This window comes from Phoca vitulina, unplaced genomic scaffold, assembly GCF_004348235.1.
Source record: "Phoca vitulina isolate PV1807 unplaced genomic scaffold, GSC_HSeal_1.0 scaffold18, whole genome shotgun sequence".
In the NCBI taxonomy this organism is placed as follows: domain Eukaryota; kingdom Metazoa; phylum Chordata; class Mammalia; order Carnivora; family Phocidae; genus Phoca; species Phoca vitulina.
This window is the reverse complement of record NW_022589721.1, coordinates 4,667,643-4,692,704: the sequence shown is the minus strand read 5'-3', so window position 1 is coordinate 4,692,704 and position 25,062 is coordinate 4,667,643. Positions and strand designations below refer to the sequence as shown.

General features: G+C 41.0%; 1 pseudogene; it reads right to left on the bottom strand.

Moving 5' to 3' along the window:
* LOC116639576 overlaps positions 1–24,143 on the bottom strand; it is a 177,466-nt pseudogene extending 153,323 nt beyond the window's left edge.
* Positions 24,144–25,062: the final 919 nt, after the last annotated feature.

Sequence of the window (25,062 nt, the reverse complement as noted above, 5' to 3'; positions counted from 1 at the left end):
CTCCCTTCCTCCCTCTCTCTGCCTCCCTCCCTTCCTCCCTCTCTCTGCCTCCCTCCCTTCCTCCGCCAAAAAAAAAAAAAAAAAGCATCCCTCAGAGAGGCTAATCCCAAACCTACTAAGCTTTTGATGGAATTCAGCTGTGCTGTAAGCTGGAATATTCCCTCTGCTCTGCAGGTCTCAGAAGCCTTTGCTACAGGCTTTTAACATCTACGTGCTGGCCTTTACCTCTGGCCCAGCTCGGCCATTTATTACAAATGCAACACGGAAACGTGGTCATGAAATCCACTGTTGGGTTCCCAGTTGCTGTCCTTCATACCAGCCCAGACAGCTTACTTGACTTGACAATATCATTACTTCATAAAACCAGCATTCCAGTTAGGCATTCCCATATTAAGCTCATTAAATAACAAAAGAAGGTGGAGAAAATGCAGGGGTTCTCAACAAATGTGGTTCCCGAGGCTGTGGCCTTCATGTGCACGCTTGAGGGCATCAACTTGGCAGCAGTGGTTCCCCTAGGGAGTTTTTAACACATGCTCATGCCAAGCCTGCCCCAGACCAGTTATATGAAAATCACTAGGGGTAGCTTCCAGGCACTGGTCATTTTTAAAGCTTCCTCATGATCTTAAAGTGCTGCTCAGTGTGTTTTTGCTTTGTGTTATTTTCATGGACAATAAACCCACATGGTTTTCGGAAAGCCTGCTTTCAATGCCTTCTGAAACTTTAGGGCTGCCTACTCCTACTGTTCCCATTTATTTATTGCACTAGTTAGCACTACAGATGACCCTAAGTCTTTGTTAGAAGGAAACTTGAGAGTCAGAAATATGGAAGACTCTGGGAGTAGAAGGAGCTCTGGAGAAAAATTCTCTGTTGCTTGAAGGTGGATCCTGGACTCAATGCTATCCTTAGTGTAGTCATTCTCCCTAAAGACTCACCAATTGTGTCTAAGTGTTTTACGTAACCCCAAAAATGCTGGGTGCCCTCCAGACCAGAATTAGCATATTATATCCACAAGGCAGTACAAATATATGTCCAAAAGGCCTTGACAAAAGGTGTCTTTATTTCTATTTCTTAAAAAGTGGCAGAAAGAAAATTATATAGCATAAAAGCAAAATACGCTTAAAAATACTGTCCCCCCAAAATCCTACATAGCAATATAGCTTCTAATGTCTCCTCCCTGCTCTTTCAAAAACACCACTTCTCAAATATCCAGCCTACTCGGGATTTTCCTTTTTTTTTTAATCAATTCCTTTCTGTAAATAGCTTACTGTCTCTTTAATATTTAGTCATTGATATCTTAGTTTTCATGCCCAGATCTGAAATTTCTTATTCTAGGAATAAAAGCCCTTTTCCTTGGGAAATCACCCTCTTCTTGACAGTGTTTCAGGAATAGCTGACCAAACCTGCTTCCGAGACTGAACACCAGCCCTGGCCCACCCTCTGCGGCCCACAGTGCCCAGCCTTGGCCGAGCACACGTGCAGCCAGGCCGATCAGAGGCAATGGAAAAGCCAAGACTGTTTAGGCTATTGGGCAAAAGACTTTTTCTTCTGAGGAGAGCAGTTTCAGAAACAGAAGTCTAGAGTTGCCCAGAGTGAGTATAAGACGTCTTGAGAATGAATCCGATGATAAGAGTCTAAAACTCCCGGGTGAATATAAAACATCTAGGTGTGACAACATCCCTCAGAGAGGTTAATCCCAAACCTACTAAGCTTTTGATGGAATTCAGCTGTGCTTCAAGAAAAACTACCCTGCTTCACATATAGAAGACAAACTATTTTAAGATACTTTGAATAGTTTTCTGTTGCTTGAAACTGGACAAATTAGGTTTAATACAGAAACCAGTACTTAGATATAGGGTCTAAGTATATTCTAAGAGTCCATAAATGTGGAATTGGCGGAGCTGTGATGTGGTAGCTGGCAGTAAGGATACCTCTACTATTTCAAAGAAGTTGGAAATGTTTGTTACTAGGTGGCTGACAGATCATCTATTATATCTGGGATATAGATAACATGCCTAACAAGGCTGAAATACTGGGGCCATTTGCAGAAAACTCTAGAAGGTAGGGGTATATTGGTTACTCCATGTAGCCTTCGCCCAGACCCAAAAAGAAACAAACTAATTGTACGTAGAAGTTCTGTGCATGTTAGCCTATCTGGAAACAGAGGGAAGAAAATAGAACCATGCTAAGAAAGACCTTTTCGTCATACAAATCACTGAAGGGGTTTGAGATTCTGTTCACGTTTTTACTTGCAGGGTTAGCGATACTAAATTCTCTGGCCCAGACTAAAGTTGGAATGGAGGCTAAAAGTGGAGCAGGAGATGATAGGAGGATAAATCAACAATTTTCTCCCTCAGACTTCTTTTAAACACCCCAACCTGTGAACTCCCTATCTAAAAAGCAGACCACCAGCTCCAGTGAAAAGAGCCAGTCATTGGACTATAGGCTGAGGACAAGGGAAAGATAATATGGGACTTTTGAGCTATCTTGAGAAAGAAGACAAACTGGAGAGTATTAAGCTAATCACTGCAAGGATGTGCAGAGCTCTAGGGTCCACTGACCGGAATCTAAATTCTGGCACTGACTCGACAAGGTAACTAGCTCTGTCTTTACTAAAATTGACTGGTGCAAATAGATCCCAAACCTACTAAGCTTTTAAGGGAATCGGTTTTCTTCAGAGAATCCATAGTCTGTTGAATAAATGCCTACACGTAGATTGTTCTAAAGCTTTTCTTTTTTCAGTTAGCAATAGGTCTCGGGAAGAAGCCTATAGTAGTGCCTACTGGATTAATCCTCTCTAACTTCTGCAAATGGTATTTCTTTGTGTAAAGGTTTTATAATTTATTTATTTATCAAGACCACAGACGACTATCCAATTTAGAGAGATCATAAAGAATGCTGCACTGAATATCTTTGACTATCCTTATAGTTTTTTCTTTAAAACTCCAACCTGGTACTACGGGAAAGGTTATCACATTTAGCAGACCAGTTCTGGGAACTCAAACGAGCATTTGTTCAATAAATGAATGGATAGCTATCTTTATTAATCATGAATGTTGTGCTTCATTTCCAGATAGGGGTGTCTCAGAAATATCCTCCATAAGGCTTCAACGAAAGACCTTAGCAAAGTGCCGCATGGACGGTGAATTTAGGATCTTACCTTCTGTGATGCTCAAGCAGCCTGCCAGCACACCCCCATTCTCTTTTTCTTCCTGGTTGGTTTTGTCAAAGCTCCGCGGTTTCCTACTATGCCAGCAGCATGTTTGTTTTTCATTTGCCTGTGGCTTATAAAGCCACAGATGTGGGTGGGTGGCAGGAACTCAGCACTTTGCTTCCTGAGCGATAAGTACCACCATCAACTGCACACATATGGCTCCTATTAAAGTAAATGGAAGGCACGTGTCCAATTTGGAGGGCAAGATTGGCAAAACCGAAACAGCTGTAGCTATTGACCCTCTGGAATGGGTGCTATGTGAGGTGAATAGTTCGGTCCCTTCTTCTAACCTGTTTATATGACTTCCTCATTGCACAATGGTCATTTCTTTCTACCTCTGCTCACATATCATAGGATTTCTCCCAGGCTCTTCTTGGTTCAGTATTTCTTTCTCACAACGAAAGAAGAAATCTAGGAAAGCCATTTTGCATGAGTCTATCAACACCAATGACAAACAATAACCTTCTAATCTGGCAGAATCTGGGTGACCCATTATTGGGATATTTTAGAGAAGAATCAAATATCAAATTGGGATAGTGGTTGACTGGAACACTTCTTTTGACCTCAAGTGTCTACAATTCATGGATTAATTCAGTGAACATATTTTGAGCATCTTAATACGCCAGTTCTTGGTAGAATCTGGACACACACAAAACGAAGACAATTTCTATTTCCAAGGATTTCACATTCTAGAGAGGGCAGTCAAGAAAACTGCCTCCTACAAGAAACCATGAACAACTTGAGGGCAAAGAAACTGCTGTTTGTTGTCCTGTTGTTAACACTCGACAAGCATTTGTTGTATGAATAAAATAATTGCCATGTATATGAGGAAGTTAACTAGAGAGGGTAGAAACATAGATCTGAAAGTTGAAAGAATAGTCTAAACTTGGATGGAAATTTTTGAGTCATCACCATAGAGATGTTAGAGAAAATACAAAAATGAATGAGACTGACCAGGAAAAATATATGAAATGTGGCCAGCTTTGGAGCAACTGATCTCTCATGGACAGATACGGGGTAAGAAGCCACCAAGACACAAACAGAAACCTAAGACGAGAATCTGTAAAAAGTGATGCCCTGGAAGTGAAGAGAGGCTGCTACAACGACATACCATACACTGGGGGGCTTATAAACAACAGAAATTTATTCTTCACAGTTCTGGAGGCTGGGAAGTCCAAAAGGAAGGCCCTGGCAAATTTGGTGTCCAGTGACAACCAGCTTCCTGGTCGTAGAGGGCACCTTCTAGCTCATTAACTTCACGTGGTGGTAGAAGTGAGGGAGAGCTCTCTGGGGTCCCTTCTATGATGGCATTCATCATATTTATGAGGACTCTGTCTCCATGAACTCATCACCTCCCAAGGCTCCACCTTTTAATACTATCACCCTGGGGTTTTAGATTTCAATGGATGAATGTTGGAGGGACACAAACATTCATATCATAGCAGTTTCAAGAAGCATGTTACCAAAGATAAGAAAAGCTACAGAGTACATATGTAAGATACAGACTGAAAAGTTCCCATTTAATAAAAAGGATTAGAAAAAGTAGAATAAAGGAAAGTAGGCCAAATTGTAGAGAAAAAGTAGCCTAGAAAAGGGAAAAATAAAGCTGGAGAAGACATTCCTTTGTCTCTGTCTCTTGGATAGAAGCTTCCTTCATATCCCTCCACAGAACCCAGCGCAACAATTAGCAAAGAAAATATTTTCCCATGCAATTCAGCTATGTTTTAAGTTGGACAAAAGATATTGCAGCATTAAATAAAATTCTGATAGTTTTTCCCAATTTGTACAAAAAATTAATTTAAAAGATGATTGTGTTCTCAATTGTAAGTTGTCTTTCATGTATTTGTATTACGCTTTTGATGTCCATTCTGCACTTCTGCTATCAAGTGCTAGTGTCTGAAAAACAAGGGGGGATCGAAGTAATACATTCTGAATGAGGAAACCTAGGAAGAAACTAACCATGTGAGTTTGGTGACTTTTTATTTCATGGACAGGTATGCTCAAGATTGTGATTTCACATTATAAATGTAAAGTATGTTCTCAGTTCACATAACAGAATTAATTAGTCTGTTTTTTCATGGTGTTCTGAAAAGTATCATAATATCTGGGGGTTTTATGGTATCTCCTAGACAAATTTGAGAACCACTGGCCTAATACATTAGTTTGCATGGACTAATCAAACAAACCGTCTACTCCTATTTACTCCTCCCATTTCTTATCAGAAGTCTTATAGTGAGTTTAGTGTGGAATCCACCTTCTAAAGAGAAAGCAGGTTTCTCCTTTGTGCCTAGATGACGATGATGATTGCCAAAGACATAGAATATTCCAGACTGGGAAGTGAGACTATGGGTAGGTATTGGAGAAGCTAGATAATTGGAGAGAAAATTTGATATTTTAATAAATATTACTATATACTATTTGATTCCCCTATGGATATTCTCGAAATAGCGTAAGTGAAATATTTGAGTTTTTCCTAGATTCCCTTTTGGGAGTCTGGATTCTGTTTTTTGAATGTTAAACTACTACTTAAATGGGAATTTCTACTTAATTTCAGGTCCATTTGGGTCGTTCCAAGGCAGGTCTCCAGTTAGCTATACTACCTTCCTGCGCAGAGAACTTCCTCTCAATAACACATTGTTACACACGTTCACCTCTGAATAACTACATCCTTTGCAAACAGCTCTGCCCTCCTGCTTTCCTTTAGTTCATTACTGTTTAAACCCAGAAGGTTTTGTTTATCAGTAGTATCTGTAACTGACTTCCTGTTAGCATCGAAAGGAAACTGACCATCATCGGGAATGAAAGGAAAAGTTCTCTAAGAGCTTCAAGGAGTCAGAGCTAAGGGAAGGACATCTGAATACTGTTGTCATGATTGGTCTGAATGAAAGAGGTGATCTCTTTGGACATGCTCAAAGCTTGTGACCGTTACTATCTAATGTGAGGAAGGGACTGCACAAAGAAGTACACATCTAGAAACAACTGGTCTCCCAGCCTTAGCCAACCTTCTAAGGACAAGACACCAAAGGCCTTTTTATCTCATGGTGAAAAATTACTCCCACGTCGTTGGTATACTATCATTTCCACACCAGGACTAAATGAGCTGAGTAAATCCCATTTCTTCCACCCTTGGGAGCATTATCTACACAAAACAGACATCCTACTGATTTACAATCTGGACAGCCGTTCCCACAGACGTGACAAAGAATTTCTCACAGGGCTTTTCTCAGCTGTTGCTTTTTCCTGATGTGTCAAATGCTCTGGCAGGTGAATTCTGCATCCCTGTGGTGGCCTTGGGCATTGGCATTTGTAAGCCAGTATATTTCTGTCATCTCCTGCATGTCAAAGCTCAAAAGAGCTCACCCATGGGTTGGGGCAAAGGCAGCTGCTCTTGTCCCTTGGGTGGGGGGGGATGCAATTAAGAAACTTTGTAGCACACAACCTCAGCATTTCCTTTGGAGAATAAGTAGGAGAGTTGGAGATCCAGGGGTTCAGAACAGGGCAAAGGACTCTAGAACCAGATATACAAATCTAAGAAGCTTAAGGAGATAGCAAGGCAGAAGGGAATGATAAAGATCAGAGCCTCATTCCATGCCTCATTTTGCCCAAAACTTTGTCTGATGTAGCACCGAGAAACTGCTTCTTTTGATTCTGCCTGACAAAGCATAGGGATGGAATTAATTTCCAATGCATCTTATGTTGTATAGACATAGGAGGAACTGATTGGAAGGAACCAAATGTATATATATATGTATATGTATGTATATATGTTATATACATATATATTATATATGTATATAGTTTATATACATATACACACAATATATACATACACGTGTGTGTGTGTGCACACATGTGCACACACGTGTATCTCAAGACTCATCCTACTGGCTTAGTTAGCTATCAATTGAAATATCTGACACTTTACTGGAAGACAACTAGTTTGAACAGTAGAAAAGGCACTTTTCAAACAGAAAAGAGTAGGTAAAACCATCACTGGGTTGAAGCAACACTTTATACACTGAAAGAAATATAAAATATTAAAGTCAGAAATTCCTTAGACTTAAATTTCCATACCCCTCATTTTAGGTAAAGAATCCGAGGCTCAATAAAGTGAGTTGATCAAGGTCTTACCTGGTTAGTGAGAATAGTAACTTTGATGGTTATCAAGCAAAAAAATCATTTTTCCCAGGCATGGTACTGGGTACCCGTGTCTCCAAAGGGGAAATAAACATGGTCTACTCAGTTCCTTGAGGGCGGGGGCTATGATTTCTCACAGGGAGGACAGTGCTAAAGGATCCCACCCAGAACCACATGTGTGTGTGATAGTGAGTAAACCCAGGAATGGATGAGCTCATTTAGGTACAATGTTCAGAGCAAAAACAGGAAACACAAAAGCCAATCTCATGAAAATTCCAAGGTTCTTTTTACAAGGCTTATCTCAATCAATACCTAAAAGAAAAAATATAATCTCCACAGCATTATATTGTTCAATCTTGTGATGTAAGAGAATTTTATGTGAATGAAAATGTCATATTTATACCAAAATTCTCTCAAATCCTGTACTTGTACTGGTTACTATAAAGCAGATTTTGGTACACAATCCAAACATGCCAGTCCTCAGCCCGGAGAGGTCACATTTCCCTCTTATATTCAAACTGCTAAGGTTGGAACCCTCTCATCCTTTTGATGTGTAACTTTCCCAGGCTGTCTTAGCTACTATAACAGAAAACCACAGATTGAATGGTTAATAAACAACGGAAATTTACTTCTCACAATTCTGGAGGCTTGAGGTCTAAGATTGGGGCGCTGGCAGATTCAGCGTCTGCTGAGAGCCCTCCTCCTGGCTCATAGGCTGCCATCTTTTCTCTGTGTCCTCCCATGAAGCAAGGGGGTGAGGGACCTCTCTAGGGACTCTTTAAAAGGGCACCAATCCCATTCATGAGGGCTCTGCTCTCATGACCTAATCACCTCCCAAAGACCCTACCTCCTATTACTACAGATGGTCCTTGATTTATGATGATTTGACTTATAATTTTTCGACTTTACTATGGTATGAAAGCAATGTAGAAATATACCTGGAATTTTGAACTTGGATCTTTTCCCAGGCTAGCGACATGCCACAGGACCCTTTCTCGCGATGCTGGGCAGTAGCAGCCCTAGCTCCCAATCAGCCACGTGATCATGAGGATAAACAACCGATACACTTAAAAAACAACCATTCTGTACCCAGGCAATCATTCTGTTTTTCACATTCAATACAGTCTTTAGTAAATTATATGAAATATTCAACACTTCCTATAAAATAGGCTTGTGTTAGATGATTTTGCCAAACTGTAGGCTAATGTAAGTGTTCTGAGCACGTCTAAGTTTGGCTAGGCTAAGCTGTGATGTTTGGTAGGCTAGCTGTGTTAAATGCATTTTCAACTCATGATAATTTCAGCTTGTGGTGGATTAATTGGGATATAACCCCATCATAAGTCGAGGAAGATCTGTATGGCTGTAGGGGTCAGGATTTCAACATAATGGATTCTGGGGTCGGGGGTGGGTACAAACATTCAGTCTCCAGCTTATGTTTTCTTCTTCTAACAGTTTCTGAATATCTCAGCATTTTCTGTTCCCCAAATCCTCCCTTCACCACCCATCTGATTCTTGACCCTATAAACTGCTTCTTTTCATCCCAGAAGCCCTTCCCCTTCACTTGTCACAACATTGTAGAAATGAGCTAGTATTTTAAAAATCCTAATAATAAGACTATTTTAAGGATAAACCAAAGATACTGCACAGTCCTCAACACCTTACAGGTCCCTTACAATATAGGTTCACATCATGTCCTCTATCCCAGGCCACTTGCTCAGAGCTACGGGTTTATACTATACCCAACCACTGTTCATGCTCCAGGTACCTCATACCTCCAGGTCTAGACCAAAGGGAGCCCAGGCTTCAGAGAGAGAAGAAAGTACTTCCCTCACCCTGTTCTAAAGCTCACTCAGGAATGACTTCTTTCCAGAATGACTGACAGTTGAAATGTCCATTTCCTTCAGGTGCAAACCCATTCATATCTACAAGGTTGTGGCCAAGCTGCTTATAAGACAATTCTATGATGACTGATAGCATGTTTCCCAAAGCCCACATTCTCTAGCTTGTCCCCAATTTGTAGGACATCAGTAGCCCAATGGAAGTTAGGTGTTGCCAAAACTAGCATTATTCTGTGGTGGGCAGAATAATGTCTTCCAAGGATGTCTATTCCTAATCCCTGGAGCCTTTGAATGTGTTCATTCCCTTACATATCAACAAGGACTGTGCAGATGTGACTAAGTTAAAGACCTTGAAATGAGCAAATTATCCTGGATTATATGGGTGGACTCAATGTAATCACAAAGATCCTTAAACACAGAGAAACTTTCCTGGCTGTATTCTGAAGTAGATAGGACTACAGAAGAGGTGTCAGAGAGATGCAACATTACTCACTTTGTTGTAAAGAAAGGGGCCACAAGCAAAGGAATGTGGGCAGCCTACAGAAGTTGGAAGAGGCAAGCAAAATGGATCCTCCCCTAGAGCCTGGGTAAGGAATGCAGTTTTGCCAACACCTTGATTTTACCCCAGGAAGATCTATGTCAGACTTCTAACTTACAGCCTGTAAGATAATAAATTTGTATACTTTTAAGCCCTTAAGTTTGTGGTAATATGTTATGGCAGCAATAGAAAACTAATACCTTATTCCTTTTCAGTCCTTCCTCTTTAAGGCTGCAGAAGACATGGAGACCCAGTATCACACTAGTAATGTGCATTACGCTTGTTACACTGGTAATGTCAGTTCATCTTGGATGTGGTGTGGGGAATTTTGGTAAGCAGCATTCTGTACTAAACTTAGTCATTCTTGGACTCAAGAAAATGATCTAAAAAAGAAGAAGAAAATGATCTAAAACAGTAAATAAAGTTGAAGTCCATAGGGAGAATATTTAAATCAATTAGAAATAAATTCTCTAACCCAAGGGTTCTCAACTTTGGCATTATTGACATTTGGGGCCAGGTAATTCTCTGTTAGGTAGGGCTATCCTCTTCATGGCAGGATTTTTAGCAGCTTCCTCACCTCCACCCACTAAGTGCCAGTAGCAAGCCTTCTCCTGCGACAGCGGACACTGCCAACGGTCCCCCAGGAGACGACATCATTCGTGGTTGAGAACCAACGGTCTACCTCAGTGATGTCTTGGAGGACAAAAAGCTGTCTTGTAAGGATAACCTAGCTATTCTAGGATACAAAAATGTTCCGTGAAGAAGTATACACTGGCAGGATATGTGTCAATGCCATAGGCCTTTACATCTTCAATATGTGGAACACACACAGTGTCAGGGATACAAATATTCATTTCAAAGTGATTTATATACGAGGACCTTCGTGGATAAATTATCGGTATGGTCTTTCACTTTTAATATGAGGTCTCTCCCCATGAGGCAGTCGTTTTTCCTGGCAAGCTGACTCAGAGGGCACTAAGTGGAGCTGGGCACTGTGGCTTTACTTGCAAGGACATGGCATGACTTCTGAGGAGATCGCACACTCACACAACCAACTGCAGGCCGCTTCGAGTTACAGAGCATAGGCCAGTGGGCAGGAAGGGGACGTCGCCATAGAGTCACTCACTGAGAAGGGCAGGGGCTTCAAACATAGCTCAATTTGTCTGGCTGAAGGTGTTAAATGGGATGCATTCTCAGGAGAAAAAAAAATCCATAGAGTGAGATGTCATACACAACCAGTCCCAGACTTCCATTCCATGCCGGAGATTTAGTGACTTAGACCTACGTGCTAGCACCTCAGGCTACCGCGTGCACAAGACATCAAAGGTTACCTATTCTTCTCAAATATGGTAATGATCTAAAAATAGGGAAGTGATTTAAGAACTAAACAAAGCAACTGAGTTGGTTGTTTATAACCTGTGAATAAGCCAGTGCATGAATTCAGCTGATAACAATTTGAAAGTGAGGAATTCAGCCTAGAGCAAAACTTAATCCATTACCATGATCATATCAACCCAAATTAATATATTAAGAGAACAGATGGTCCAAGGTTCTAGTCTATAGCAAAATAGCTAAGATTTTGGGTGATATTTCTTTCTGACCATCAATAAAGTCAGCTGGGTCTCTTTTGCAGGACAGAGACTTTTAAAACTGGGATTTTTCTTTAAAGGACATTTATAATGTCCAGTTGCCACATGTAGTAATAGTCTATGGAAGCAGTGTTTGGGAATGGGAAAGTGAGTTAAAAGTGACAGACAAATGAGTTATTCTCAGCAGAGTTCTATTTTAGATGGTTTTTATAAATACACTCCCTGTAATTAATAATCACGACACAATTAGAGAAAAACATCCCCAACTGCCATTCTCCCTTTAGATTAATTCAAGGTGGCCCCTCAATTACATCGCAGACAGAGGCACTATGGTCACAACTTACAGCTCTCTTCAAATAGTTCAAGGTCTATTAGACTGGAGGGAGATTAAGTCCCTAGATGTTTCTCCAGAATGAGAACCTTTGGATGGAAGTTTCAGGAAGTCAGGTTTCAGAACAAAATACAAAAACCCTTTTGTTGTTGTGCAATGAGACTTGGTTAGCCAGAGGGGCTGAGTTCTATTGCTCCGCAGCTCCAGCAGGGGCTGCAGCATCATTTCTTTACAGCAGTGTGTGCAGGGGCCCTGATTTCAATGAGAGGTAGACTGGCTGCCTCTTCACTCTGTTGAGGTCTACACTCCAGCATCCGGAGGTGGCTGCCAGCTGGGGCTCCAGGTCCTGGGTTCTAAGACATCAGATGACTCTCCTAGCCCCAGAGGAACCTGACACAGCCTCCCAGAGCAGAGAGGGATAATAGGAGGCTTGTCCTGTTTTCTGTGTTGGGGCCACTGGTCATGACGGAGCACAGGCTCTGTCCATAGCACAGGGTGCCATGGTATGAGGAATGGCCCATGGTCCACTCCTCTGCTCTTTACTCCCCTTTCCAGCAGCAAAAGTTTTTATAGCCTAATTAAGGTCTCATTCTTAATAAGTCAGGTCCTCTATTATAATGTTTGTGAGCCAGCTCAAAATTTTGGCTCTAACCTGTTCCCTAAGTATCTTATAAATGGAAATCAGTCATTCAATAAATATGTATTAAGAACCTGCTTGTGGGGCACCTGGGTGGCTCAGTCGTTAAGCATCTGCCTTTGGCTCAGGTCATCATCCCAGGGGCCTGGGATCGAGCCCCACATCAGGCTCCCTGCTCCGCGGGAGGCCTGCTTCTCCCTCTCCTAGTCCCCCTGCTTGTGTTCCCTCTCCCGCTGTGTCTCTCTCTGTCAGATAAATAAATAAATAAAATCTTAAAAAAAAAAAAAGAACCTGCTTGTGTCAGGCCCTGTAGCAGGCATTGAGAATAAAGGGATGAGCAAAATAAGGGTGGTCCCTGCCTTTTAAGGTGTTAACAGTCAAACAGAGGAGATAGGAAATGAGCAAGCACTACGGGAATATATGGCGGCAGCCTCTCACCTGTGGAAGTGAAAGGGGGCTTGCCAGAGCCAGGGGCCTTTAAGCTGAGACCTGAGGAAGGATTGGGGCTAGGACAAGGAAAAGAATAAGTGTTCCAAACAGAAGAGGAGGCCTGAAGGCCAGAAGTCAGCAGAGCTATCTGCTTTTGAGGAAGTGGTAAGGATACAGAGAGGTGGGGAGTCCAAACACTCAGGCTGGAGAGAGGGGTTGAGGGCCTTCTCCTTCTTGGGGATTGTGCGGTGTAATCATATTAAACCAATTACACTGGGAACAAGGAAAGCACCGCCCAAAGGGCTATAAAACAACCTACCCCATCTCTTCCTCGAGCAAAGTCCTGTCCCTGCCCAGACAGCCCAAGTGCTGATCTGTCTGGCCACACAGCCTAGAGGTGACCCCGATAGTAGAGCCAGTGACTGTCTCTCTGCAGTCCCCACCAAAGGCTGCTGGGAAGCTGCTACCCTCCCCCAGAAGGGCCTACTGTTGAGGCCTAGTGTCCAGCGCAGTCTCCAGGCCCCCACCTCCCGACTCTGGTACCACCCTGCTGGAGCGCTCCCGATACACAGACCTGAGCAGGGACTTCAGTGGGACATGCCCATCTGTCAGTGTTGTTCTCAGGGCACAGCATCACCTGGAGAGGGAGTCTGGAGACGGGAATGTTAGTGAGACGGCCTGTCCCTTCCATACTGCTTTATGCTCACTTTCCCCTTGGGATTGGTTGGGAATGATATCCTGGAATGACAGATACCAATTCCAGCCTCTCTCCTCCACCCTCTACCCCAGGTTGCATGATGTGGGAAGGTGGGGAGATTGTGTGGATGCAGCTGTAAACAATGCGGTCTCCCCCATCTCTAATTAGGGCCCCTGCCACACCCCTGCATCATGCAGCTTACCGATGGGTGAAGAGAAAGCTTTCTCTGATTCCCACTTTGAGCCATTACCAGGAGTTCAGAGTCTCATGGATGCAAGTGGGTTTTCAGAGCCTGTCCCTCCCCTGTTTCTCAGAGCAGGCAGCTCTCCTGGGCCTTGGCACATGTGCCCCCAGGGAATACCTCCAGTTCTGAATAAAAGGGATCAACTTGGTTGCCAAAGAATCTTGGGGGGGCACAGGGTAGCCATCCAGCGGTGATCACAGATAATGACAGTTAGCTCTGGAAACCACACCTGGGAAAAAAAATTGCAGTTTTATGCAGCTAAAAGTAGAACTTGTTTGGTAGAATTTGAGCCCTAACTAATTGATCATGATGTTAAGAAGTGATGGTTTATTGTTTAGGTGTGATCACAGTGTTAGGGATATATTAAAAAGAATCTTTTAGAAAAACAGGCCAAGCTGAAATATTAATAAAATCATATGTTGTCTTGTAATTTAGCTCAGCATAATCTGACAATGGAAGGAGAGTAAGGATATGTGAGGTTAGACAAGCTTAGCCATTAGCTCATGATTGTTGAGCCTGGTTGACAGAGACTCAGGGTACATAAGACTTATGATACTATAATCTCTATTTTTGTCTGTGTTTCACATTTTACCTACTACGCAGTTTTAAAGAGTATATCTAGTAAATATGCAAACTACCAGAAAGGTTTAAGATAACAGAAATCCTTTAAAAAGGTATTAATAAATGCACTTCACTAGGTGAATAAAGGCAGAACAAAGTCTCCATAACACATATGGAATCAAGCAAACCAAAGATAGCTTTTTGAAGACCTTCTGCTGTGGATTATAGGTATGGAAAATTTAGTCTTGAAAATTAAAATTAGGTCACATACAAAGAAGGGAAAATCAATAGAAAGATCTTAAGTAATATATATTCTTTCTTCGCAACGATACTATTAGATTCACCAGCTAATCAAGATTGAACAACAACAACAACAAAAAACATTTATTCATTTTCTGAAGTTTTGAGTCCAGGGCAGCTAGAGAACAGAAACAGGGTTCCAAGTAACCTCCAGGTCTCCCAAATTGGTTTCTGTGTAAATGAGAGACAATATGAAACGTCTCAGAATCATCGTTTCAATTCTACTGTTGGCAGGTTTGGCTCAAAAAAAAAAAACAAAAACAAAACAGACATCAGTTTATTATCAAAAGGATTGGAAATATTCAGTTCTCAATCAATGGTGTACAGATGTGGCAAGATTCAGAAGTGGATCTTAACCCTCAGGTGGGGCTCACCCACAAAATGTAAGAGAAAGGAAGAGAATACAGTGAGCTGGTTATTTCATTCTAACTTAGAATTTAGAAGTCTATTACGATCCAAATTCTCAATTCAGTTAAAAACTGCCAAGGTTTTCATGTCACACTTCATCTGCCACGAGGAACGGAATCAGGACACAGACAGGTACTGACCACTTGAGCAAGTGCCCAAGCCACTTTCAGGTAAGATCAGAGCCTAACAATGAACTATTTGGTGCCCCCTGGGTGCTAAGCATGTCACCAATATTGCTGAATATAAACTTTTCAGAACTCTCATTTTCTTTCCATTTTACAAATAGGGAAACCAAGACACAGAGAGGTTCAGAAAGTCACCTAAAGTCATATAACTAGTAAGTCGCTAAGTTTGGATTTAAAACTGATTTAAAACTACAGAATCCATGTCTGTTGCCACCACACAAGCCGATTTTATTAAATACAATGGAGATTTTAAAATATACCAGAGACTATGTCCTCTCTGGCATTGACCAAGTAAACGCATACTCTTTTGTCGACCCATCAAGCAAGTCATCCAATTATGTCCTTTATCCCTCACTACAATTAACCTCTAGTGCGGTGAAATTCCTTTCTTTCCAGAGGCTCGTCAGGACTCCAGTCTGGAATATGGCAAAGAGCCACTCTTATATTTAAAAGTAGCCACTTGTTTTTCACACACACACACCCACACACACACACAAACAATTGATTTTGGTGGGTTGAAAACCAGAGACTAAGGGAAAAGAACCCCTGGGAAGGATGCCTGTGATAATCAAAATTAACTTCTGATTAGAATTAAGGGGAGCCCAGTCTAAGGCAAAGCTGACTTGTTAATTTGCCAGAGAAACTATTCATTTCCTGTCCAGGAAGGAAGTAAATCTGGCCCTGCAATTATGTGGGCAAGACAGCCGCACATGACTTGAGAAAGAGGTAAGAAAAAAGGAAAAAAGGAACTCTTTTCACACAGGGTCTTTCTTAGGAGTAAGAGGCAAGCCAATCTTTCCCCAGCAAGCTCAAGCTCATTAGCTCTGTGTTGCTAGCCTCATATGAGATCACTAAGATTTACTGTATAATATTTAACTGGATCCAGTTACAATGTCCTTGTTAACTCTGAAAGACAAGTTATTTGGCAGAAAACTGAACACAATCCTCCCCTTTGAGAGGTGTAAATATTTATCTCTCTAATCCCATTGGAAGAACAATCTTGTAGCTAATAATATGTTCTATGCAAGACTTACCACAGAGCTTGGCTAGTAGAGTCACTAATTAAAAGGCATCTTCTCCATGATATAATTTTTGAACTAGCTGATCAGAAGCATTTAAAGGTAAAATAAGGCATCTTGTTTTCCAGTTTTTGACACTTACGTGTGATTTACACCAAGTTTCTTCATTTAATTAAACATGTGGGAAGGACAAATAATGGCCTACACTCATGCTCTCCCTCACAAATATTTCACAGTGCTATGAGGTGTGTGGCACAAATGAGTGATATATAATTTCAATTAAGGAATTGAAGTTTATGCATTTTTTCTTAAAACAGAATCGTGGGTTTTTTTTCCAAGAATATCACTCTTGCTAGCTTGTATTTTGTTTAATTCTGGATTTTGATTGATTTTACATGATAAAATTCCAGTTTAAGGTGGCCTAAACAAGAAAAGGAATTTATTAGTTAGCATAACTGAAGAGTCTTAGAGGAGTAACATCTTCAGATATGGCTTGACCAAGATGCTAAAACAGTGTCATGTAGACTTTTACTCTCTCAACCTTCTTTCTTTGCTTTCCTTGACATTGATTTCATTCTCATGTAGGCTCTCCCCATGAAGTAGCAGAATAGCTTACCTTACCACTTAGCAACACCAATAGAAATCAGACCTTTCCTTCCCACTATTATAGAAAAACTCTGGGATTGAGTCTCACTCTATCACTGGGTTCACTTGTCCATTTCTGCCTCCAGGGGGGAATAAAATATGCTGATTTGTTCAATCAGTCACTCCCCTGGAGAGGGGGAACTGGGCAGAGAGTGAGTCCCACTCAATTACATGGGCAGAGAGCAAGATGATTATTGAAAGACAAAATGAGATGCTGGTTCTAAAAAGAAAACTGAAAGCCAAGCAGACAAAACCAAGAGTAGTCAACTCCATACAACAATGTAGAATGTTAGCAAAAGCATTTGTCCACTGCACCTAACAGACAAACCTATCTTATGTTTCACACTCTTACAAGACAACACCAGCAATTACATTATGGTCGTAATGTAGATTAGAATCTCGTAAGTCCTAACAATTTATTTTCTCCTTTTATTGATAGATAAATTTTGAATAAAGAAGAGAGCACAGGAAAATGCAGAGAGAGTAAGTACTATATCCACGTCCATACTGACTCTGATGCCATTATGGTAAACTTTGCTTAAATTTACATCCAGATTCTTTTTTAAGTGTCATCTATCACATGTGCGAAAACAGATAAAAGTATGAGAGCTGCTCCAAGACCTCTGAAGAATGCGCCTTATGGTAGTCCATCTCCACAGGAGGAGAACCTCTAACCCACTGGAAAAGTTCTGGTTGCTTAATTTATGTTGTTTGGGTTTATTTTGGAATTTTTTTCTCAGATTTCCAACCAATACTAGCATATAATGTAGGAATTGCCAAGGATGTTATTGATATCAACAATATAATTTGCAGAAAGATCCATGCTTCAAAATGAGGGTAGAAATGAATGACTTTCATTGCTTTATACAAGCAATTGCATTTTAGTGCCCCAAAATAATTCTATCTTGTTTAATATTGTCATAGAATAAGGTAGTTGATGTAGGAAATTTTTCCAGCTACTTGTTTAAATTATATGTTACTTTGACACATTTTTCTAAAGTGCATCATTTTATTTAGGAGCTTAACATACATATTGGAGCCATAGATAAAAATATCAACTTAATTCACATGTCAAAAATCGGCAGTCTCAGGTCTGATAATTTACTGGGGTTTGTATGGATCTATAGCCAATATATTAGATGTCTCCAAACTCACGTGAAATTGGAGTTGCGTCTGCTGTGTCCTCCTCCACTGCCAGATGGCCCACTAGCTTCTTAGCGCTATAAGCGTATCTTCCTCATTGAAGTTTCTGACCTGTGCTAGAAGGGGTAACAAATAGCTTGTTAGAATTTATCTAAAATAAGAGTACATAGATTCTATGTGATAATTTAAGGAGTTCTGCAGTAAGTGAGGTACAAGAGTTTCAGTGGCAGTCAGTGTTAAGATCCACAGGATTCAAAATCATCTATCACTTTTTCACTTCACTTTTCTTGTGCAATTCAAATTAAATAATCTGAAAGTCTTTTGTAAATTATGAAACAATATCCAAAAATTAAATGCTGTTGATATTATTTTTCCATGAACTTGAAGGTTTTACTTGTTGCTGAAAACCATCCAAATTCTTTGGTTTCTTTTTCCTTCCTGTATCCTTCAGAGATAAATCAAAACAAGTAATGCTTTGTTTTATTCAATCATGTTTTTATTTGCATTTGATTTTTCCAAAGTCCAAGTTCTACTTTGTTTTTGGATTTGTTTTGTGGGATTGCATTATATATTCTATAAAATTTGGGGAGTGTTGGGAATGAATATTTGCTCAGAGGATCTTGGGGACAGGTTTACAGCATTTTAATAAGTGGATTCAACAGATCTAGGGAATCTACTTCCCATATCGATCTAATAAAGACCCAAGGAATGAAGTATGGATAGGGAATATTAAGAGGTCTCTTTGAGACCCCTTTCTTTATTGGGTAGAGATTCAAGGTATGCCTGATTGCCAAGTTTAGCAAATAAAAGACCAGTTAAATTTGATTTTCGTATGAACAATGAATAAATTTTTAGTGTAAGTATTGCCAAATGTTATGTCCTGTACTTTATCTGGCAACTGTAGGTAAGACATTGCTTTTAAGATTCTTAAAAGACTCCTTATCTACTTGAAAAGGACCATAAGTAGTCTTAACAAAACTGTAACCTTCAGGGGATCTTTACCCAAAATTGAGATACTTTTGCCATCTGAAAAAGGATTCTGTGGGTTGACCAGGGTCATCTGGGATGTTCTCTTTTAGTGTCTCTCACGTCGGTGCAATTTTATGGCTGCTGGGGCTGGAGTGATCTAAAAACTCAACTGAGCTGGAGACCCAAGAGACCTCACTCATGTAACTGGCTATTGACTGGGAGCTCAGCTGACACTATCGATTAAAGTCTCTACATATGGCCAATCCTCATGGCTTAGGCTGCTTCTGGCAGGATGGCTGTATTCCTAAACAACATCCCAAGAACGAGTGTTTCAAGAGCTAAGTCTTTTGTTTTTGCCTTCAAAGAAAGCAAACTCAGTGATATTGTTGGTACCACCAACACTCGCATCTTAGAGATGTTTAATATTGTTACAGCAGATGTTGCATGGCCTCTGCTCTCTAGGAACACATTTACTTCAATAACTTTGAGTAGAAAGACAAAGAGGAGAGGTCAAAGAGTAGCAGGTGGAATGAGGATTGGACAAAGGGGCAGAAGGACAGGTGTGGAAGCAAGTTATACAGAGCAGTGGTGGCCAGGAGTAGTGGATGGGGTGGGAGATAGAGTGGGAGAGACACTGGATTGATATATGGATTATCTAGAATAATTCTGAGGAAAGGAGAGCTGGTTTAATTAAGAAATAAGTTGACCTCTGAGGAAGAAAAACTGAGAACCTGAAATAAAGTAAAAAAAAAAAAAATCTTTTTACACTTTAGACCTTATAAGAAACTAAAATGTAGTAGGTTTGTGGTTTATCCTTTCTTAAAGAAAGTAAAATTTGATTTGATTTGATTTACACTTTTTTCCATTTCTATTAAGTCTATGCCTAGTCACTTTAAAATAAAAGGCTACTTTCACTTAAATGCACTAAAAATGTTAATTTAACCATAGAAACTTGCCTCTAACATAGATCTTGGCTTATATCTTGAATTATAACATTCACTGCACTGCTGTTTCCCTTCCATATTTCATGAATGTCCCAAGTATAAGCTGAGAGCCCCAAAGGCATTCAGGACCTTGAGTGACTTTAATTCCACTCTATCAAAGTTTCTAATCACAAGTTCTTGAACTGCTTAAGCTACACTGGGTGTACAGACAATGTTTGATTGAGGCTCCCTGTGATTGTAGGTTAGCCCCAGAGGTTGCTTTTGGTTAAATAAATATTAGGTCTGTTGGAAGGCTACCTTTCCCAACCATAACATAGCTGCCTGCTGAGCAGAACAGTTGGTGGCTGAGTAAGAATATGCTCCGCCTGCTGCCATGAAGCATGAAAGGAGGTTGCTGATAGCTCGACTTGCCCTGAGAGACGCAGAATAGAAAGGTCAAGCAACTCAGTTGTATACTGGGTCTAAAATGCAACTGAGTTGTTTCTGAAAGGCAAGCCCAGAGGGAGACTATAACAAGAGGGAGAAATGAGATCTTACTGTCTAGCCAGTGACTAAAAAATCAGGCTATGATCTTCTAGTCTGTCCCTGTATCAGAAAACAGGAATGTCCACAATAGCCAAACTATGGAAAGAGCCAAGATGTCCATCAACAGATGAATGGATAAAGAAGATGTGATACACACACACACACACACACACACACACACACACACACACACACACAAATGGAATATTATGCAGCCATCAAAAAACCGAAATCTTGCCATTTGCAATGACGCGGATGGGACTAAGCGAAATAAGTCAATCAGAGAAAGACATGTATCATATGATCTCACTGATACGAGGAATTCTTAATCTCAGGAAACAAACTGAGGGTTGCTGGAGTGGTGGGGGTGGGAGGGATGGGGTGGCTGGGTGATAGACATTGGGGAGGGTATGTGCTATGGTGAGCGCTGTGAATTGTGTAAGACTGTTGAATCACAGACCTGTACCTCTGAAACAAATAATATATGTTAAAAAAAAGAAGAAGAAGAAGATAGTAGGAAGGGAAAAATGAAGGGGTGGAAATCAGAGGGGGAGACGAACCATGAGAGACTATGGACTCTGAGAAACAAACTGAGGGTTTTAGAGGGGAGGGAGGTGGGGGGATGGGTTAGCCTGGTGATGGGTATTAAAGAGGGCACGTACTGAATGGAGCACTGGGTGTTATATGCAAACAATGAATCATGGAACACTACATCAAAAACTAATGACGTAATGTATGGTGATTAACATAACATAATAAAATAAAATTAAAAAAAAAGGAAAACAGGAAATTTCACCCACAGCATTCAGTAACGGGACCTGGAAAGCCATTGAGTAGGGAGGGAACAGAGTATATATGGCCCTGGAAAAAAGCAAAATAAGACTGGTGGTCATCAGTCAGCAGTATATGCATCCTGTTGATGTGGCCTAGCCATGAGTAACTAGAAAAAAGTTTTATTTGGAAAACAGGGCTTGGGAATACAAATGAGTTAAAGTGATAAAGGAATAATCAGTTTACCTCTACAAGCCATAAAGGCTGAGATTAACCTATCCTAACATAGCATTTCTAAACAGCATTGGAGGCAGATAATCATACCTGAATATTTAGTCTTCAGTCTCCTTCTCTAAGAACTAGTCTTGACATTGGAGACATTAGGTAATGTTGGAAATGTACAGTGGATCTTTGCTATATGCATTGTTGCTCTAACCTTGTCATACCATCCTTGTGGCAAAAGGACAAGGGTGGTTCATTTGTTGATATTTCAAACATCAGTTACTCGTCCTCTCTCACTTAAATAAAGCAAAACAACTCCTAGAGTTTACCTAACTCATTTCAGACAGTGTCTTTGTGTAGCTTCCAGGGAAGATCAAAAACCCTTCATCCCTATGTGTCTGAGGCCGGCTTATCATAACCGGCTGGATTTGCAGCTCAGTAGCCAAAGCCTGGCTCCCTCTAAGCGGTCATTCCCGTAGCACTTCTGCTCTCCTCAGATGACCGTGCGGAGGCAGACAGAGAGATACCCCTTCTTTGCCGTCTCCCTTTCTTTCCTCCACGGGAGTGGTTCAGCAGCTCCATCAAGGTATTCAGATTTCCAAAGACCAGCCCCCATGAAGTGGCTTTCCAGGTGGGGACTTGACAGAGCAGAGGCAGATCACTGACACTTCTGAGTCTGAGGGGGAAATGGAATGAAGTGCACTTGCAGCAGAAAGACAGACCACGCTCCCTTTTCAGACAGCCTCCGGCCACTTGAATCACTGAAACTTCACTGAGCAGCACAATTACCTATGAAAGAGCTTGACCCACGGGTAACGCTCAAAACACGGAACCACTGGCACAGCCTGAGCCCTGAATAAAAGCTGGGTCTGGAAGGTCCCACTATGCCAGAGTTAACCCCTGAGGTGCTGGATTCAGGGTGTCTAGAGGTTCTTGGGGCAGAGGCAGGGGTTGGGCACAAGTGTGGTTTGCACAAGTATTTCAACATTCCAGCAACTGTGGTGGCTATGTCTGTGTTCGCCCGCATCCTATCGTTCCTGTTCACAGCCTGGCCTCTCTCTAAATGCTCTGTAATGAGACACGAAGAAAACAAATACGATACAATCTTGATTTTGTACCTTTGCTGTGTTTCTTATGCAATTACGTAGTTAATTGCATTGCTTAAGTTTTCCTTGTGTGGAATAGTTCTCCCCACCTTCAGTCAAGACATCATGAAAACACAGTGATTGTGAGAGCTTTCTGAAGGAAAATCTGTCATCTAAAAATATCGTTACTACTCTCTAGTACTGTCTTTGAAAGAGTCTTAAAGAATTTTTGTTATATAACTTTCTCGACACAGTCATTAAAAATGCACATACTAACTTAGCGGGATTCAGATTTAAGAGTTATAATTACTGCCACCCTTCTCTTCATTATTATTAGTGTATGTGTTGGTGTCATTTTTAGGCTTACTCTTTTTTACTGTCCCTGAGTCAAATATTTTTGAATGGGTCAAAAATACACTCTTCTTATTTTTTTTTTTTACCACATATATTAGAAATCCAGGGACTTCCAATATAAGGACACAAATAGATATTTATATATTTATATGTATACAGATACCTGTATATTAACTGAGAGGTGACTTGTAAACATCAAGACTGTCATATTCAATTAACTAATGGATAAAAAATTATATATACTCTATCACATTAACACGAATATCTGAGGACATAGTACAATTTTCACAGCGAAGCCACTTCCTCAGCAGGGTAAGGTGAAAATAACACATTTCCTTTAGCACCCAAGCCTAAACCGTTAGTTGATAAACGAATGAAAAATAAAACATGTACTGAAGGAGATAAACCTGTTTCTTTATCTCATCACTTAGTGGCTTAGAAAAGGTTTCTGAGGGAAGAAAAGGTTGTGGGAGTTGGTTGCATGTAGAGGAGGATGATTTATGGAAGTTCAGTTATAGAGTAATCTCATCGGTATTGCACAAACCAAGCGCGAGTGACTGCCATAGAGTAGAACAAAAAGCCCTCCTGAATGCATACTGAGCTTCAAAACAAAGAGCAATATAACCAGTGGCTGCTAGATACAAGTCTCCTGAAAGGACATGGTAACTAAAAATATCTGAAGAGTATTTTAAATACAAAGTACCAAGTCATTTCAGGAAGGTAACGGGACCATTGACAAAGAATGACAGGGATATTCCACAAGGAAGTGCTTGGAATTGCATATGTTTTACTTAGAGACTAAAGAAAAGTAAGTGAAGGGTAGAATTCATGTCCCATTCTAATTTTATCGTCGTGAGAGTAGCCATGCCACTACTCAATGACCTGCTCCTGCTTCTGCATCACTTACACCTGCGAGGGATGGTGTGGAATCAGAAGTAGCACTTGCCAGTAAGTCCCAAAACAAAGTTTCTGTCGAAGAGGAAGCAATGGACAGTTTAGTGATGGGCAGGGGAGGAGGGGCAGACACAGAAGAAGGAAGCAAGTGTTGAAATTTGAACTGAGAAACGTGGTTTTCATCCAGCCCATCCTCTCCCTGAGCCTGTCTTGTGCCACACGGGAAAGAGCCTCTGGGGTTTTGAGAATCTGAGCTTGAATCAAGATGCTAGATGTCAGTTCTGTTGACATCATGCATTTCCTCCACGACATGGACAAATAATGTCTTCCACAGCTCCACTCACCTGTCTGTAAAAGGAAGATAAGGTACACGTTTTTCCACTTGAAGTTGTAACGAGGAGATGCTTAGACGGAGTCTCTTTGGTGAGGAACCGGAACACAAGAAGCACTGTGCCCTCGAGCGGCATCGAGCTACATTTTCACCGAAGCAAATTCAAAGATATACTTGGGATGTCCTGGAAGCCCAGATAGACACAAGATACAACATAAGTCCTTGACCGTCATTCATTCTGTACATCCTGCTTTAGCCCTGGTCAAAAGCAGTTTTCAAAAAGCAGAATTGTAGTCATGTAATTCTCTGTTCAGGTATATATTATGATAAAACACTTTTTTAGCACTTACCATGTTTTACCAAGCCCAGTTTTAAGTACTTTGCACATATTACTCATTCACCTGCCCCATAACCCCCTGGTTAATACTATTTTTCTCCCCTCTTTATATTTAGGCAAATAAGACAGAGTAGATAAATAAATTGCCCTAAAGGTACTGGTTTCCTCTTGCTGTATAAAATCAGCACGAACTCAACAGCTTCAGATAATACACATTTATTGACACACAGTTTCTGTCAGTCATGAGTCCAGGCACGTCTTACTGTTCCTTGGCTCACGGTCTCCTTGCAAGGCTGCAGTGGAGGTGTCCATTGGGCTTCTTGCGCATCCCCAGGCTCAGCTGGGGAAGAATCTGCTTCCCAGCTAATGCAGGTGGTTGGCAGCTGCAGGACAGAGACCCTCCCTTTTGCTGGCTATTGGCTAGTGGCCACTCTTAGGTGCTAAAGGCCACCCTTAGGTGCTAGAGGCCACCCGCAGGTGCTAGAGGCCACCCTTAGGTGCTAGAGGCCACCTGAGTTTCCTTCCTGTGCAGCTTCTCCCAGTTGGCTACCTATATCATCAAACCTACAAGGAGAGCCTCTCACCTCACAGAAGAATCAGTCCCTCTCTTAAAGGCTGTTCACCTAATAAAGTTGGGCCCCACTATGGGGTATTCTTCCATTTAACTCAAAATCAACTAATGCGAGACATTAATTATATCTGCAAAATCTCTTCACCT